At 33.8% G+C, this 18,118-nt stretch overlaps 1 protein-coding gene across 11 annotated transcripts in view; it reads right to left on the reverse strand.

Moving 5' to 3' along the window:
• LRRC7 (leucine rich repeat containing 7) overlaps positions 1-18,118 on the reverse strand; it is a 559,049-nt gene that overhangs the window by 240,182 nt on the left and 300,749 nt on the right. The window lies entirely within an intron of this gene.

An 18,118-nucleotide genomic window follows, 5' to 3' on the forward strand; every position in this document is an offset into this window, starting at 1 on the left:
TAATTCATATCTAAGATTCATTCTATGAAGAGGAAGAATACACACCATAACTCTCTAGAGGGTTCTTGCAATAGTATTCTCTAGGTTGAATTCCTTATTTGACAGTATCTTCAGTTGATGACATTCATTGACAGTCTTCCCAATACCTCCTGCTGCTATTCAGGGCAAGGAGATGCACTTCTGTTTCAAAATTTTCTGTTAATGGTGTCATCCAAATACAGCAACACTGTTAATTATTGGTAAGCTTTAGACAGGACTAATTATTTCCAGGCAGATCCGAACTCTGCCACTATACTCTTCACTAGAATATTCAATAATGTTTTAAAGTCTGCTTTCTTATAAAAATAGATTCCCTTCTGTTAAAAAAGGCCCAGATCTCTTGGTATTTCATCCAATACTTTTGCCTAGCAAAATAACCTGTATGTCTTATTTAAGGATCTACTACCACTTTTCATGTCCAACCTAGACTACACGGTTGAGTTCAGACCTGTGTTTCAAATACTGTCTTGGGCTATAGGTAGTTCCCATTGTGTGAGAGATGAGAAGGAGGAAAATGAGACTTTTTTTACTGAGGATATTTTGTGGTTAATTTTTGAAGGTGTTGTACTGACTAATGTTCATCCAAGGTACGAAATGTCCTTTGTATCAAACGTGCCAGAGATTGCCATTCTATATAAATACATAGACACTGGAACTTCACAATGAAACATTATCTCAAAAGAGAAGGTTCAAACTCAAAGAATTTGATCTGATAAACCTGTCCTACTTGTCAGATAACTAAAAATGCCAGAAAACTAGATTATCTCATATAAATTCTAAGATTATTTTGTCCAATTGAAAGTCTTTGGAATTACAAGGAAAGATAGGTTAAACAAATATTGAACTTCATTAATGGGTAATTTTTGGAGAAATAACATTTTCATGATATTAATCTTCCCATGAAAGAAATGACCTATCTTTCCATTCATTTAGATCTTCTTTTATGACCTTTGATTGGGATTTTATAGTCTTCCTTCATAAGCATTATGCCTTTGTTGTTAAATTTATTCCTAAATATTACTTAATCTTACTTTCTATTGAAAATGGAATATTTATTTTGGTTTCTTTCATCTTTTTTTTTTCTAGAATGGAAAAATATTGATATTCCTATATTTATTTTTTTTCCAACCACGTTGAAAACTTTAGTAGTATACTAGGGTTTAGGTTTGCTAAGTGTACATAAGTATGAATGTATGGTTAGCAAGTAATATAACTGTTACTATCAGTTCTTCTAATTGATTTATGAGTAAGACAGCTCTACCTTTGAAACCTTATCTACCTTTAAGAGTTATACAATATTGGGCAAATTGTTCAACCTCCTTTTGTTTTATTTTCCTCATCTATAAAATGCAAACTGATAATGGTATCTATATTACTGTCATACTATTTGGATTAAATGTATCAATAATATAAAACACTTTTGTACAGTGCCTGACAGGTATAAAACCCTGAGAAATGTTGGCTGTGACTATTACTATTGCTCATGAGGAATTCATAGGCAGAAAATCAGTTTTAAGTAACAACTATAAATTGTCCAGCAGTATTGCTTCTTAATAATATTTAAAGGGAGAATAAATATAAGATTTTAAATAGGTAAGCTAGAAGGCCTTGGATTCTTTGGGATAGCAAGAGGTTCTCCAGGTAATATGGAAAAAATGATCCAAACCAAAAAAATACAATGACAGCCAACCATTTAGCAAAACAGAATCTAACAAAGAATACATATTTCATTCAATGAACCTTCTCAAATTAAAAACAACAGCAGCAACGAAACAATCTAAAAAAACCTCTTATCAGAGAATCAATGTCTGCATGAAGAAAGAAAAATAAAAGAGAAATAGAATGGTGAATTAAATTTTGTGAACTGTGGGAAACATTGGAAAAAAGAAATGAGCTTGTAAGTTGACAATAGCTTATGACTACGAAATAAATACATTCAGTATAAATGTTTACTCACATCATTTAGCTCAATTTAATTTATTAATAAAAGAAGATTAATAGTTTCTTCCAATATTAATACATCTTATTGAAATCTAATTCTCTAGGCAAGTTTTTTATTGATTTAAAAATGGGTCAAAATTAATGCATTATATTTGTCAGTTTAGAAAATCTTTCTGTGTTGTTTTGGAGCCCTCGTTCCTTTCTCAACTTCGCTAGCTCTTAACAAAATCATTACATTTAAAGAAACACTGACAACATTTAAGTTTTTATAATTTAACTAAGAAATGCTTCTCCAAAAGTGATTAATTTACCTTGTCAAAAGAAAGAGACTTAATATAAGAATTTGTTAACCTTAAATACCACCACAGAAAAAAAAAAAAAGGAAGAAAAATTCCTGGCTCAACTTATAAAAAAAAACTTGTACTAAATGAAAAGAGAAGACAGAATATTCAGATTAGCTGTCATTTAATAGAATATTGGATTTGGGGATTATAATTAATATAATAATGACAGTTTTATACATATATAGTAAATCTACTATATAGATATGTAATATTAGTATAATATGTTAGAAAAGCTAAAGGATAAACTTTAATCTGGATAATGCAAGAATCACAATGGATTTGTTGTCTGCAAATTAAAAAGTATTTAAATTTGTCTGCATCTAATTGTTGGAAATGATCAAAAATCAATTCTGATACATTTACTAATGTAATTCTCATATACATAGACGTTACAAACTGAGACACTCTCTGCAGAAACATGCAATATTATGGGTTGTACATGAAGCAGTGGATTTGGGTTTGGGTTGACCCAGCAAATTTTTTGGGGGGGGGGACAGTGGAGCTTATTTTTCTTGTGAATAGTGACATTTATTTCCTGATCAGTTCCCTAGGGTTTAAAATCACTTTATAGTTGCAAAAACCACTTCCTTAAACTTCATCCTTTCCAGATCTTTATAAAGTTTGCCCTTGATTGTTAGTGCCATTTTCTATTGAGCACTTGATTGGAATACAGATACAATCCAAGTTTAACCTTTCTCATTTCTGTGTTAAGGGGTCCTTTGTTGGATGTCAACATAGAAATTCAACTAAACTGAGTTTTGTGGGTACCTAAAAAAATTATAGTCTCCCTATAAAAAAATAATAGTAAGTTATCTTCAAAGCTATAATGGAGCAGGATTATCATTTTAATAACTATTCTTTCTGTGTCACACAATCAGGAAAAGGGATCTTTGCTAAATGTTTTCCTTACTACCAGTGATCGTTTATTGAAATTGCCTAATAGGAAGACTCACCAAGCAATAGTTGCAGTAGGAAAGAATTGGATTCTTTTTTTTTAAGAATTGGATTCTGAAGTCAAACATACAGAACCATTTCTTAAATTTTCATAAATTTAAATGGATTATATTATGCAGAAGTTTGTGTTTTTTCTGTATTCTCTATAGGTTTTCTCACACTATAAGCTATGGTGGCATGCTTTGAGCATATTAAAAGATTCATGGAAACATTAAACAAGTCAGGAATAATTCAAAGCAATAACTATAAGAGTGTAACAATATCACACTATGTTTATGAAAGCATCCATAATATTTTTCCTTATTCATCCTTATGCATTTTTCCCTCTTTGAATAAGACTTCATTGCTTTTACTTGAATTAGAATATATTCAGAAGAAAAATTATCACTTGTTTCAGCAGGCATACCATCTTCTTTTGGTACTGGCTTGACTGACTATATGTCTATCCTCTTATTGACTTATACCCCATTCCACCCACTGTCAGAGTCCCCAGTCAGGACAATATTCTGCCTGACATTCACTGCCATAATTATAAGAACATTTGATCAAGGCAAAAATAACATTTATATGTTAATCTTTTGGCATGTTTGTGAAATGTTGATGGGGTTTTCATGTGCCACAGCATTCTAAGAACAACGTTTCTAAATTAGCCAGATATAATTCTAAATGAAGGTTTTGAATTTATTTCTATATGATTTTCATGATTTCAAGTAATGATTTCATTTTCAAGTAGTTACATTGTATTTTTAAGACACAAAAAGTTTGAAAACATGATAGATCTTAAACCTGACATAAAACATGCTATTATATTTACTATCACTTAAGCACAGAAATCACAAAGAGAGCTGAATATTTAACCTTAAAAGTATCACAAAAGGGGGTGCCTGGGTGGCTCAGTGGGTTAAGCCTCTGCCTTCGGCTCGGGTCATGATCTCAGGGTCCTAGGATCGAGCCCCACATGGGGCTCTCTGCTCAGCAGGGAGCCTCTTCCTCCCCTCTCTCTCTCTCTCTGCCTGCCTGCCTACTTGTGATCTCTCTCAAATAAAATCTTAAAAAAAAAAAGTATCACAACATGTATCAGTATTAGCAGTATGTAAGTCCACAGATCTTCATTATCCACCGAGTGAACCAAAAACAATAATTTGAAAATTTTCAAACATTATTTCTACAAATAAACACATCTTTCTTCAGTCACATTATTGACGCATAGATCTACTCAAGGAGTTGGTTGATTACTTTCTGGTCTGGGTGAGTTTGCAGGTGTCAATATGAGACTATGAGACACATGCTATCTGATTTGGAGTGTGGAGTATAGGGGAACACTGACAAATACTCTCTGGTTGTATTATGTTGTAGGTGTATCACTAGTGCTCTGGTTCCAGGTTAAAATATGTGTTCTGTGAAAACAAATGACATTTGTTTCCTCGTTTATTTAACAATTACTGATCAGTTGTTCAACTACGTACCAGGAAGTGAACCGTACTGAAGAGGTTACTACAATAAATATAAAGATTCAGAGAAGAGTTCCCAAAGATCAAGAGGTCAGATAACTCAGGAAATGCAAAATGGACACTTGTGCCATAGCAATTTAACAGAAATACCTTATGACTTGAGGTCAGTAGGCCAGAGGGGGTGATTTTATTATCAGTGCTTTGGCTCCCTGAGCAGTCATTACCCGGCTCCTGCTATGTGGCTACCACTGGGACGTACAACAGACCAAGCAGGAGCTGAATAGATAAACTTAGAATCCAGAAGCCCTGTCAGAGGATGAAAGGGAAAAGAAAAAAGAGAACACCAGGCATGATCCGGCATGGTAATACTGGTGTAGCTTATGTGGGTATGGCTCCCTTCGCTCTGAATTTCTTTTTATCTTGAGCAAAGAATACTGTGATATTTGATTCCCTGTGAGAAGTTTCTCTTGGCTTCATTTCTGTTCCTTCCTTCTGAAGCCTAAGAAGCACTTTCATTTAGTGTGCATCAACTATGTGCAAACACTATTGGTTATAGTATACATATTACATTATCTATAATGCCTAAGTACATGATACATATTCACTCTAATGGACATACATACTAAGTAATGAAAGAGATTTGAATTCATGTTTGCCCACTTTGAAGTCCAAGTCTCCTCCACTTGGCCACGGTGTTTTTCCTGTTCCTGAGAGTGAGTTAAGGAAAAAGAACCCAGATTTGATTTTGTAAACTTAAAAAAAAAAAAAAATCATCAAGAGAACTTCTGGTTTTTAAAAAAATGAGTATATTTTGAAAATTCACATTTGATTTTAAAATATTTTTGATTTTACCATTAAAACTGTTGGAATAGCTCATCTAAAGCTACTTGTTTTTCAAAACAGTAATTTTTTAAAAAATATTTTATTTTTATTTTAGAGAAAAAGCCTGAGTGGGGAGGAGGGGCAGAGGGAGAGGGAAAAGCAGATTCCCCATTGAGCAGGGAGCCTGATACGGGCTTGATCCGAGGACCCCAGGATCATGCCCTGAGCCAAAAGCTGATGCTTAACCAACTGAGCCACCCAGAGGCACTGCATTAATTATTTTTTAATGCATACTTACGAAGAAATAACTTTATTCTCTGTGAATTTACCAAGGATTTCTGGATTCCCACTGTACCGGGTCATCCCAAAAATGATGGTTAAAAAATAGTTTATGATATATGAAAAAATTCATATTTTTATTTCATCTTCCTTGTCTGGTAATTACAGATTAAAAAGTCAGTATGTGTTTCTATCTTAAAATACAGATGGAAAAAAGAAACAAACCAATGGAAGAAACTTAGGAGAGTTTATTATCCTTGTTACAATTATATCCAAAGTCTCAACTTATAAACAGGCTAGAGTTAAAACAAAACTATGCTGATTTACTCGTTTAAAAATTTATTTTGCGGGTGGAATAAAGATAGCAAACATAATCAATTTATTTACTGGGATTTTGTATCATCTTTCCAAGGAAAGTTAAATGGAATGCCTGCTAGGTTTTATAAAGAAGTAAACTTGACTTATAAACCAATATGGAATGTTAATCATTATATTTAATAAAGAATATACAAAATATTATGTAAATTACTGAATTACAACTGAAGCAAGAATTCCAGGTTTTTCATTGTTACTGTAAATGGTAATAGCTATCCATTGCTCAAATCAATTGAGTTTATATTTCTTATCTACTTTGTCCCAGTTTGCCAAGTTTTAGTTCAGCCTTCATCTTAGATTAGACTCTTTCAGCGTACTTCTTATGACAATTCAAATACTTATTTTAAATGCAAAATTTTCTATTAGGAATTATATCTAAAAGAAAAAAATAGTTGGTAGTTCTATGCTCATGGATTAGAAGAATAAACATTTTTAAAATGTCTATACTGCCTAGAGTAATCTACACTTTCAATGCCATTCTGATCAAAATTCCACTGGCATTTTTCAAAGAGCTGGAGCAAACAATCCTAAAATTTGTATGGAATCAGAAGAGACCTCGAATTGATAAGGAAATGTTTAAAAAGAAAAACAAAACTGGGGGCATCATGTTGCCTGATTTCAAGCTTTACTCCAAAGTTGTGATCACCAAGACAGCATGCTACTGACACAAAAACAGACACATAGACCAGTGGAACAGAGTAGACAGCCAGATATGGACCCTCAATTCTATGGTCAAATAATCTTCAACAAAGCAGGAAAAAAATATATATAGTGGAAAAAAGACAGTCTCTTCAATAAATAGTGCTGGGAAAATTGGACAGCTATGTGTAGAAGTATGAAACTTGACCATTCTCTTACATCATACACAAAGATAAACTCGAAATGGATAAAAGACCTCAATGTGAGACAGGAATCCATCAGAATCCTAGAGAAGAACATAGGTGGTAACTTCTTAATAATTCAAGTAGAAGACAATTCCATAAAAACATGGCTTGTTTTACAATTTCAGATGGATCACGAACCACCAAATAATGGGTCCTTCAACACAGCAATGGAACACACTGTGCTTCATCTATTAGTGTTTTTTTTTTTAATTTTTAATTTTTTATAAACATGTATTTTTATCCCCAGGGGTACAGGTCTGTGAATCAGCACTCACCAAAGCACATACCCTCCCTAATGTCCATAACCCCACCCCCCCTTCTCCCAACCCCCCTACCCCCAGCAACCCTCAGTTTGTTTTGTAAGATTAAGAGTCACTTATGGTTTGTCTCCCTCCCAATCCCATCTTGTTTCATTGATTCTTCTCCTACCCACTTAAGTCCCCATGTTGCATCACCACTTCCTCATATCAGGGAGATCATATGATAGTTGTCTTTCTCTGCTTGACTTATTTCGCTAAGCATGATATGCAAAACCACAATGAGATATCACCTCACACCAGTCAGAATGGCTAAAATCAACAAGTCAGGAAATGACAGATGCTGGCGAGGATGCGGAGAAAGGGGAACCCTCCTATTAGTGGTTTTTGTTTTGTTTTTATTTTTCGTGATATCAGCTCTCTTCAAGGGGATGTGCAGTAGTTGCATTTGGGTATCATGCATGATTTAAAGATTTTATAAACACTGCATTTAGTAGGCCACTGAAACTTTGGTGAAATGTGTCTATCACAAATTATAATTGCATTTAAATATTCAGATACGAAATGTTTTAAATGGTTTGCTTCCCTGGCAATAACATTTGGCAATTTAGAAGAGGCCATATTGCCTCACAATACACTGTGCCTTCATTATTTCTTTCTTTAGAATACATTTTCATTTTACATAATGCTATGAAAATTCATTCCATAAAAAAGTATTATAATAAATTTTCTTATAAGGAAATACAATCAAAGAACATACTCAGAGTTGATATTTCTTTTTATTCCTTTTTTTAAAAAGTTTATTTATTTGGGAGAGAGAGTGAGAGAGAGAAAAAGCATAAGAAGAGGAGGGTGAGAGGGAGCAGCAAACTCTGCTGAGTGGGGAACCTGATGTGGGACTGGATCCTGGGCCTCTGGGATCATGACCTGAGCTGATGGCAGTCCCTTAATGGACTGAGCCTCCCAGGTGCCCCCCAGAGTTGATATTTATTTTTTCAGTAGAAATAAATAACGTATTACACTAACACAAGAAAATAAACTCCTTGTATAACTAATAGTGTCAGTTTAAGCCATGTCTTTAAATTGCCATCATTTTTTAAAGGAACGAAAAAATAGCAATACCAATTTGACATCTGTAACGCACTCTTTTTCAAGGCTAAGGATGAGTGGAATGATGAAAGGGTACACAAGCAAAATGAGAAAAAAGAAAAATAGTGTGCATTATGTGTGAGTTGTTTTCAATAATCAAGAGCCAGCCACAATGTGCAGATTACTTAATAAAAAAACACTGCAGACATTAAGTTTCTATTCATTTCTGGTCCTTATAACCAATCAGGTATTCGCCAGGTGCCCACCAAGTGCTTGGCACCATTCTAGGCACTGAAGCATTCCTTTCTTAGACAAGTGCAATATAATGTTATAAAGGCTATTACAGAGGAAAGTACACAATGCTATGGTAGCGAAGAGTAAGGAATAACTACTTGTGCTTTAAGTGTTCAAAGATACTTGCTAGAAAAAGTGGCATAGGATTTTATTTTATTATTTTTTAAAAGATTTTATTGATTTCTTTGACAGAGAGACACAGCAAGAGAGGGAACACAGCAGAGGAAGTGGGAGCGGAGAAGCAGTTTCCTGCGGAGCAGGGAGCTGGATGCGGGGCTCAATCCCAGGACCCTGGGATCACGACCAGTGCCTAAGGCACACATTAATGACTAAGCCACACAGGTGCCCCTAGGATTGTATTTTAAAGATTAATTTAGATTGTATTTGAAAAAAGAGAAGAACAGATAAACATTCCCTTCTGTTTCACATCCTCGCCCACCTCTATTCTTTCTCTGAGATTCTATAGTCCCTGATCCTCGACACTCTCCTATCATTAGCCGTAAGTCCCCTTGCTTCTCTCCTCCTCCACTGGGAGTACCTGGCAAAAGCCAGTCAGATGTTTCCTGCTGTGCCTGCAGCAAAGTAACTGACTTTCTGAAGAAGACTGCTCAACCTTGCTGAATGGATTTCCTTCAAATATATAACTTTAAATTTGAAATGGACAGTCAACACCGCCAGATGATTCTATGACATCACCCTTGTATATTTGCTTTCCCATTCTATAAGCCAACTACCCTTTCACGCTTTCTCGCATCCCCTCAAATCTCCAACATTTCCTATTCACTCTTAGGGGATAGCTTTTCTTCATATTTCATAGAAAAAAATCAAAGCAGTTAATTGAGAATGTTCTTATTTTTCTTTTCCCAAGCCAGCAATCTATGTTTATATCCATTTTCTTTAGGACCTTTATGTTTCCACAATAGAAGGATTTTTGCTTTTGTAGCTACATCACTCACTTGTGCTCTCCATCCCATTCCCTCACCTCCTCAAGCATTTGGTCTTATAATTGTTTCTCTTCTCTCCTGCACCTTTGTTTTCTCTCTTTTTACTCTTTTTTACTTTTATTCTTTTTACTTTTTACTCTCTTTTTACTACATATTTGCAAATATGCTTTGACATTACCCATCTTAAAAATCCTTTCCATGACACCATGTCTCAATCCAGTTACTGCTGGCTTTTTACTGTTCCATTCTGCAACTAAACTCCTTGAAGGAATTGTCTGTAATTGTCATCTCTTTTTGTTAATCCCTATTCTCTCCTAAACCACTCCAATGAGGCTTCACATGATGCATTACTGAAATAGCTCTTATCAATGATCTATATTTCGCTAATGCCAATGCTTAGTTTTCTATTCCAATTTTACTTGACCTCTAAGTGGTGATACAATTGACTCCTCTCTTCCTCTTTTAGACATCTGTGTACTTCTCGCATTTGATTTCCTTCTTAACTCTCTGGTTGTTCACTCTGAGGTTCTTTGGTAGGGTCATTTTCCATGCTTAAACTATAAAAGTTAAAGTGTTCGAGATTCAGTTCTGTGTTCTCCTCTCTTTTCTATATTCTCTTCCTTGATTACTTCAACCAGTGTTTGAATTTTAAATATTCTCATGCAATGAAAACTCTTATAGTTGCATCTCTGTCTTTCCAAGCATGTGATTTATGTACCCAACTGCCTACACTTGATTGTCTAATAGACATCTCAAACGTCCCACTGCCAATATCCAATTTCTGATTCCCTTTATCTGCTCCTTTTTGAATTTTCTCTGTATGAGAAAATTTTGCCACTATCCATCCTGTTAGTCAAACCCAATCTTTGGAAATTTTTCTTCATTCCTATTTTTTGCTCTGACCACAAATTCTTTCCATAAGTAAGGCTCTTTTCTCCAACAAATTTGACCATTCACCATTTTTACAGATATAATTCTAGACAAAGCCATCATTATTTTTTATCTTTCCTATTGCAATCATTTCTTAATTGGTGTCCTTCTTTCATTTTGTCCACCTAAAACCCCTTCTCTGAAGAACTGCCATACTTTGTAAAGTGTGATCTTTGTAAAACTTCAGTCACATGTCTCTCTTGCTCAAATCCTCAAATGGCTTTCTATTTCAATTAGAATATAATCCTAATTTTTTTTTAAGATTTTATTTATTTATTTGACAGACAGAGATCACAAGTAAGCAGAGAGGCAGGCCGGGGGTGGGGGTGGGGGTGGGCAGGCTCCCCGCTGAGCGGAGAGCCGGTTGTGGGACTCTATCCCAGGACCCTGGGATCATGACCTGAGCCGAAGGCAGAGGCTTTAACCCACTGAGCCACCCAGGTGCCTCTATAATCCTAATTTTCAAACATGACTCATAAGGCACTTTATAATTTTGCTCCACCTGACTCTAATCTCATCTCATACTCCTTCACTCCGTGCTCACTATGTTCCAGCTACACTGGCGTTTTTATACTCAAGATACATTGGGTTTATTCCCATCACAAGTGCTTTTATGCCTGCTGGTTTGGTTTGTTTTTACTTTTCCTCTAGAACTTTGAATCATTTTCGTTATTCAAATTTAAGTACAAAATGCCACCTTTTTTTTTACAAAGGTCTTTCCCGACCAGCCTAACCAATAAACAAATAAAACAAAAACCCAAAAGCAACAATCCACCAATTAAATATAAATCCCCTAAACGGAAACACTTTCTATAAAAACATTCCATTTTCTTTAAAGCAGTTACTTATCTTATTTCTTACTTGTGTTGATTGTCTCCCTCCATCAGACTTGAAAGTATTGAAGAATAGAGAATCTATTGTTCATTTTCTCTATTACTCATTGTCATATCCTCTAGCACCTACAATAGTGTCTGGCACATATTAGATACATGCGTATTTAATTAAGATTATTTTTAAACTGACTTGTTCATTATATAAAGTGAGAACATACCAGTAAATGTGCAGAAGCACAAATCTGAAAGTCTTATTTAGAGACTTAAGCAGGGAGTGTTTGGAGGGAAGGTAGGGGTCAGACTGCAAAGGGTCTTGAATGCTATATTGAGTGGTTTGCATGTTACTGTGCAAGTAACAGAAAGCCAAAGGTTTTAAATTTTATGTTTTCCTCTAAATACAGCCTTCAGGTATGAGATCTTTCTTTCATAAAAATAAAGTATATATTTTAAAATGCATATCCACTTAGTTGGATATAATAATTAAAGAGATGCTTTTTATGATTCTATTTAGGATAAGAAATGCCTTTTCTTTTGCTTCTGAAAATTTCATGATATATTCAATCAAAGTTTTCCCTTTTAGAAATTTGTTTAATTTAGAATTGTTTCATTGTAAACAGAAGAATCAATACTCTTCATAGCATTTTAACATAATTAAAACACATAAATTCATTCATTTATCTAAATTGCTACTGAACATTTCTTAGTGGAAAATGTATTCTTTTTAAAAAATTTATTTATTTATTTATTTAATTTAAAAAGATTTTTATTTATTTATTCAACAGACAGAGATCACAAGTAGGCAGAGAGGCAAGCAGAGAGAGAGGAAGGGAAGCAGGCTCCCTGCTGAGCAGAGAGCCCCATGCGGGGCTCAATCCCAGCACCCTGGGATCACGACCGGAGCTGAAGGCAGAGGCTTTAACCCACTAAGCCACCCAGATGCCCCCCAAAATTTATTTTAAAGAGAAAGCACACGCACATGAGTGGGAGAGGGACAGAGGGAGAACTCTCAAGCAGACTCTCCATTAAACTCAAAGCTCCATGCAATGCTTGATCTCAGGACCCAAGAGATCTTGAACTGATCAGAAACCAAGAGTTAGACCTCAGCCAACTCAGCCAACTAGATGCTCCCCAAATGTATTATTCTTACCTTTTAACTCATGTAGCATAATATTTTCTATCCTATTTTTTTAGAACAAACATAAATCTGAATACTAATGCTCGGTAAGTAAGAGTCTTATCATTTTAACCTGATTTATTTTATTTCTAATCTTCCTTATAAAATTATAGGGCATTTATTTTATACCATTTAAGTTTATTAATTATGTGGTAAATGTTAACACAAGTCTTTTTAACATATTGAATAAAGTTTAAATATAAAGAAAAAATGAATATAAGTACATTTCTGTTAGATAAAGTTTTGGGATCTTTTTGAGGATAAGTAATATAAAACTAAATACAATGGAATACTAAGTTTGGAAAAGAAGAAATAATAATTATTAAAAGCCATAAAAGGACAACTAAAATCTTATATTACTAAAAAAAATATAAAACATACATTCAAGGGAGTTAATGTCATGAAGTAAATATCTTATGTGAATTTTTATTTTTAATATTGCTCAGGCACTGAACTTAAATGTCATAGAAACTGTAGAAGACATAGCAACTCAGAAATATTTCTCTTGTGTCTGTTCAGCAGCAAATCAAGCTTTTTAAGGATCTATTTTGCATACTGAAAGACCTGAATTAACCCCGACTTGAGTAGGAGAGTGGAAACATAAAGAAAGCAAAAAAATCTATAAAGAGCTAGATACATTTCATCTGTCTTGTGGTCTTATCGAGCCAACTATGGTTTGTTATTTACTCATCAAGGATCCACTTTAGATGTAAAAATCAAAACGCGGGTGACAAGGAAATCTTTTTAAAGGCTGGAGTAAAAGCTATCTCCCAAAGTTCAGTTTTGTTCTGCACTTACTAGAATACTGTAAAAGGGCCATAGCGAAGATCAATTCACTGGCACAATTTGAATGTCCCTTGTTGCTGAGACTGTATGTCATTACAAAATTTGTAATTGGGAAAGAAAAGCATATTGCTTAGCATTGCTTACTTGATAGCCGGGCTATGGAATTGAGGTTTTTTTTTTTTTTTTTTAACATTTTATTTATTTATTTGACAGAGGGAGAGATATCCCAAGAAGGCAGGCAGAGAGAGAGGGAGAAGCAGGCTCCCCGCTGAGCAGACAGCCCAATGTGGGATGTGCATCTTAATCTCAGTACCCTGTGATCATGACCTGAGCCAAAAGCAGAGGCTTCACTCACTGAACCGCCCAGGTGCCCCAGAATTGAAGCTTATTATAAGGTTTTTGAGTCAAACTATAATCAGATCAAAATTTCTGTGAAAACTTTGCCTTGGAAAATCTCTAGCAGATTTTCTAAGCAGAAATGCAGAATCTATGGCTAATTTCACAGTGAAAGTAATGGGAAAATTAGGGATGATTTGATTTGGAATTTTTCAGACAGAAAAGGGGAAGATTCCAAGAAATGCTGGAAATACAAAGGTGCATTGTATACTGGATGTAGCAGAGAGATCCTGTGGGATGGTAATGTTGAGAGTTAACGACATTAGAAATGTTGACTCCAAACCAAGAAAGGTCTTGACATATTTGTCTTCTGTAATCTGTGAGCAATCATGTGAGCTTTTAAACTGACATGTATCATGGTGTGTTTTAGTAAGGAAGCACTAACAACAGGAGATGAATTCCAGTGGGGGAGATAAGAGGAAGAAGGAGTTATTGGAGGCTAAGTCAAGTAATACTAAGGACCTCAAGTTAGGCAGTGACAGAACGAAGGAAAGAGTTCTTGCGTGTGAAATAAGTTGATGGCCAGTGGATCTGGGGACAGTAAGACAGGAAAAAAAGGACTGAATTTTCTAATCTCTGTAATCAGGTGGATGGTATTGTTATTAGGCAGCATCTAATTAAAAAGCTGGGATTTCTGTTTTGTTTTGGTTGGTTTGGTTTGGCTTTGCTATCAAGTGATGCGTGGAAGAGAGAGATAAAGTTAATTTTTGTTTTGATATTGGTGAAAATTCCATTTCAGAACTGGCTATTAGAATGTGGAGTTGGAATTCATGTAAATATTTACAATTCACCACCACAGAGGTAATATCTGAGACCATAAGGATAGATCTGTTAGCTAGGTCTTTTGTGTCTTTGTGTATTTTTTTGGCCCAAGATTCTGAAACCAAGATCAATACTTGGTTTATGATGTTCAGAACATATCTTTAGGAAAGACACTACATTTATCCATAAAGCAAGAAGCAATCATCCATATTAAATGGCTTGAATTTGCAAATATGGATTTATAAGTACAGGAAGTCATAAATAGTGGATTTGTTCCTCATGGTGCTTTTTGAGAGTTTTGTTAATTTTTTTCTTGTGTCTTTTACCATTTGAGTTCAATTTACCCACTTTTAAAATTTTAGAAATCTTAAAAAGAAAAACAATCTTTAAGAATTAATAACTAAATATTTAAAGTTTTTATATACTTTATTAAAGTATATATACTTTATTTACTTATATATTTATATATATTTTATATATTTATTTATATATTTATATACTTTATTAAATCATTTATATGAGTTCCATTATTGTACTGCTTGAAAAATAAGAAAGACATATTAGCATCACATGTAATTTTTAAGAATTTGTTTTAAAGTAAATTTTAAAAAGCACTATTCCCTTTCTAATAAAGAGATTGTTATGACACAAAATAAAAAGTATATATTTTATGTATTTTTTAAATACACTCAACTTTTCTAAGTGCCATGATATAGCTACTTTTGTTTAAATATGTCTCTAGTTTTAAATGATCACAAGACTCATTTCATCAACTGTTTACCCAAAACATATTTTCCAGTTTAATGGAGGTAATGACCACCGAGCATTCTTTAAAAATGATGACACTGAAGTTCTTAGAAGTTAGATAATCCATAAACAACAAGCAGCAAGGACTTGAACAGAAACCCGGGTTTGTCTGACTATAACATGTATACCTATTACAGTACATATGGCTTTTCTTGGGTGAAATAGAACCACATATCGGCTAATTATTCTGGGAGAGATAAGCCTCAAGCTCTTATGAAACTGAAGCCATACCACTTTCAACGTCACTATTATACCAGGCAGTTTTCATCTTTTGGTAAAGTTACTCATTAAGGATTAGAATGGCTGTTAATTGAAATACTCTGAAACACAAAAAAATGATTTGGTTCCATGGTTTTATTTGCCCTTTGTGCTCTCTCCCTAGCTCTTGACTGGACTTGACATAACCTTAGCTAACCATAATGTTCTAAATCTTAAATTTACATCAAGAGTATAAGGTTAAACAGAAGTACAGTTTAGTTCAGAAGACAGAGAGCTCACAGCCTTTCCTTTGGTAAATCTTGGAAAGTGTGCTTGATATTTTAGAAGGGACTCTTATAATTGCATTGCTATAATGTGTCATAATTTATAGAATGCTTCTAAGTATAGAATGTCATAATTATTACTCATTTCATTTTATTTTAAAATACAAGAACAGGGAAGAAGAAGAAAGAAAACACCTTGTTCTAAATGCAACTCTCTAAAGCCAGAGGTCACTAATATGGTTACCCTTGGTTCGTTAGCTTGTCATTATGTCACTTTTGATAAAGATCACCTGGAATGGGATGGTACCATGTGTTTAACAAAACAGCGTGCCTTATAAATTGATACACATTCCTAATAGCATAAGGTAATATAATGATAAAAATACATTTTATTCAGTTATGTATTATAGTCACAAAAACAGAGTTAATAGAAACATCAAAAAGCTATTCTGTAAGCTGTGCCTGACAATGGAATTTTTTGTTACAATAGCGCTAAGGAACCTATTGATGTATTTCATTGAAACAAGTTGTACAGTAATGCCAATTGAGATAATTTATTAAAAGCATACTGAAATGAGAGTAGAAAATGATTTAGTCACACCTGTCCAGTCGGAAAGCATATTATTTTATGACTTTTTCTTCATTATTCTGACAGTGATAACTGTCAGTAAAATAGATAACAAAGGAAGAGACCTTTTAAAAGATAAAATGTGACAAGTACATTATATTTTTCTAATCTGCCTATAATCTTACTTAAAAAGAAAAATGAACATACATGACAACTGAAAACATGTATTTGCAAATGAATACAAATTTGACTGATAATTATAGAGTATTTATTACCATTCAGGTTGGAAAATACCATATATGGAGAAGCTTTATCCCTAAAATGTTCAGTTTTAATAGAGTCATTTTAGTACATAAATAAAACTCTCCCCTTGTCCTCAATATATACATGTAGTTCAAGAATGACGCTGATCATTTTCTCCAAGGCAATAGTGTTTCTTTTTATTTGAAAAGGTTTTTATCTTAAAACAGCTTTTTAAAATAAAGTTTTATGTTAAAACAATCATAAAATTTCAAGTTCCAAAGTATCAAACCAAAAATTTTTCTGAACTACTTGAGAATAAATTGCAATCCTGGTACCCTATCATTTCCAAATATTTCAGTGTTTGTTTCCTACAGACAATAATATTCTCCAACCAAATCAAACAACAACTATCCAAATTAGGAAATTTGCATTGCTACTTGGCTACCATCTAATCCTTGGATTCCATGCAAGTGGACTGATTGTCCCAATAATTTTTTTAATAGAAAAAGAAACAATTCAGAATTACTGTCTTTAGTTATAATGTCTCTTCAGTATGAAATAACCCCTTGGTCTTTTCTTGAATTTCCTAATCTAATGTCTCTCATTTAATAATGCTTTAATGTAGCTCTGGTTTTAATTTAGATTTATAACTCAAGGGATCTTCTGTCTTAGAGAATTTCAGATAAGGTATATATTTCAATGCCATTTATGAATAGTTATATGTATGTTGTATGTGGGTCCTTAAGGCATTCTCACAGACATGGGGCATTTTTATTTAAAAATAAAACTTACCATTATCACTATTAATATGTTGTTAGATTACTTCCTAAATAATTCCTAAATTTCATTTCCTTTTTTTTTTTTAAGATTTATTTATATATAGAGAGAGGGAGATAGCATGGTAGAGAGGGGTAGAAGGAGACGGAGAGAGAGAGACTCTCTAGCAGATTCTGTGCTGAGATGGAATCCCATGCAGGACTCAATCTCACACCCTGAGATCATGACCTGAGCCAAAACCGAGAGTTGGATGTCTAACTGACGGAGCTAACGAGACACCTCCTGAATTTCATTTAAATATACTGTTCTCTCCTCTCATTTTTATCTTATGAATATTATGTTTCTTGACTAAATGTATAACATTTTAATAGCAAAGGCAAAGAAATGTTACACTACTTTTGGAGTTTCTTTAGTTGTTATAAATATTAATTTCCTTAATTTGAAATTATTTTCCTCCCTTGATGTGCCTTAGCTATTATGTGTAACTTAAAACCACCAGAGGGAGCATGTGTGTGCGTGTGTATGTGTGTGTGTTTGTTACGTGTAGGTTTAAAGACCTAAGCTCAGCTATCAGCTATTGATAGACTCATCTGATTAAAATATTAGATATTTCTTATAATTTTCAATGGAGAAAAGTAATCAAGTGACACAAAATGTCCAGGTCATATAACAGATATTTCTAATTGT

This window comes from Mustela erminea, chromosome 10, assembly GCF_009829155.1.
Source record: "Mustela erminea isolate mMusErm1 chromosome 10, mMusErm1.Pri, whole genome shotgun sequence".
Lineage (NCBI taxonomy): Eukaryota > Metazoa > Chordata > Mammalia > Carnivora > Mustelidae > Mustela > Mustela erminea.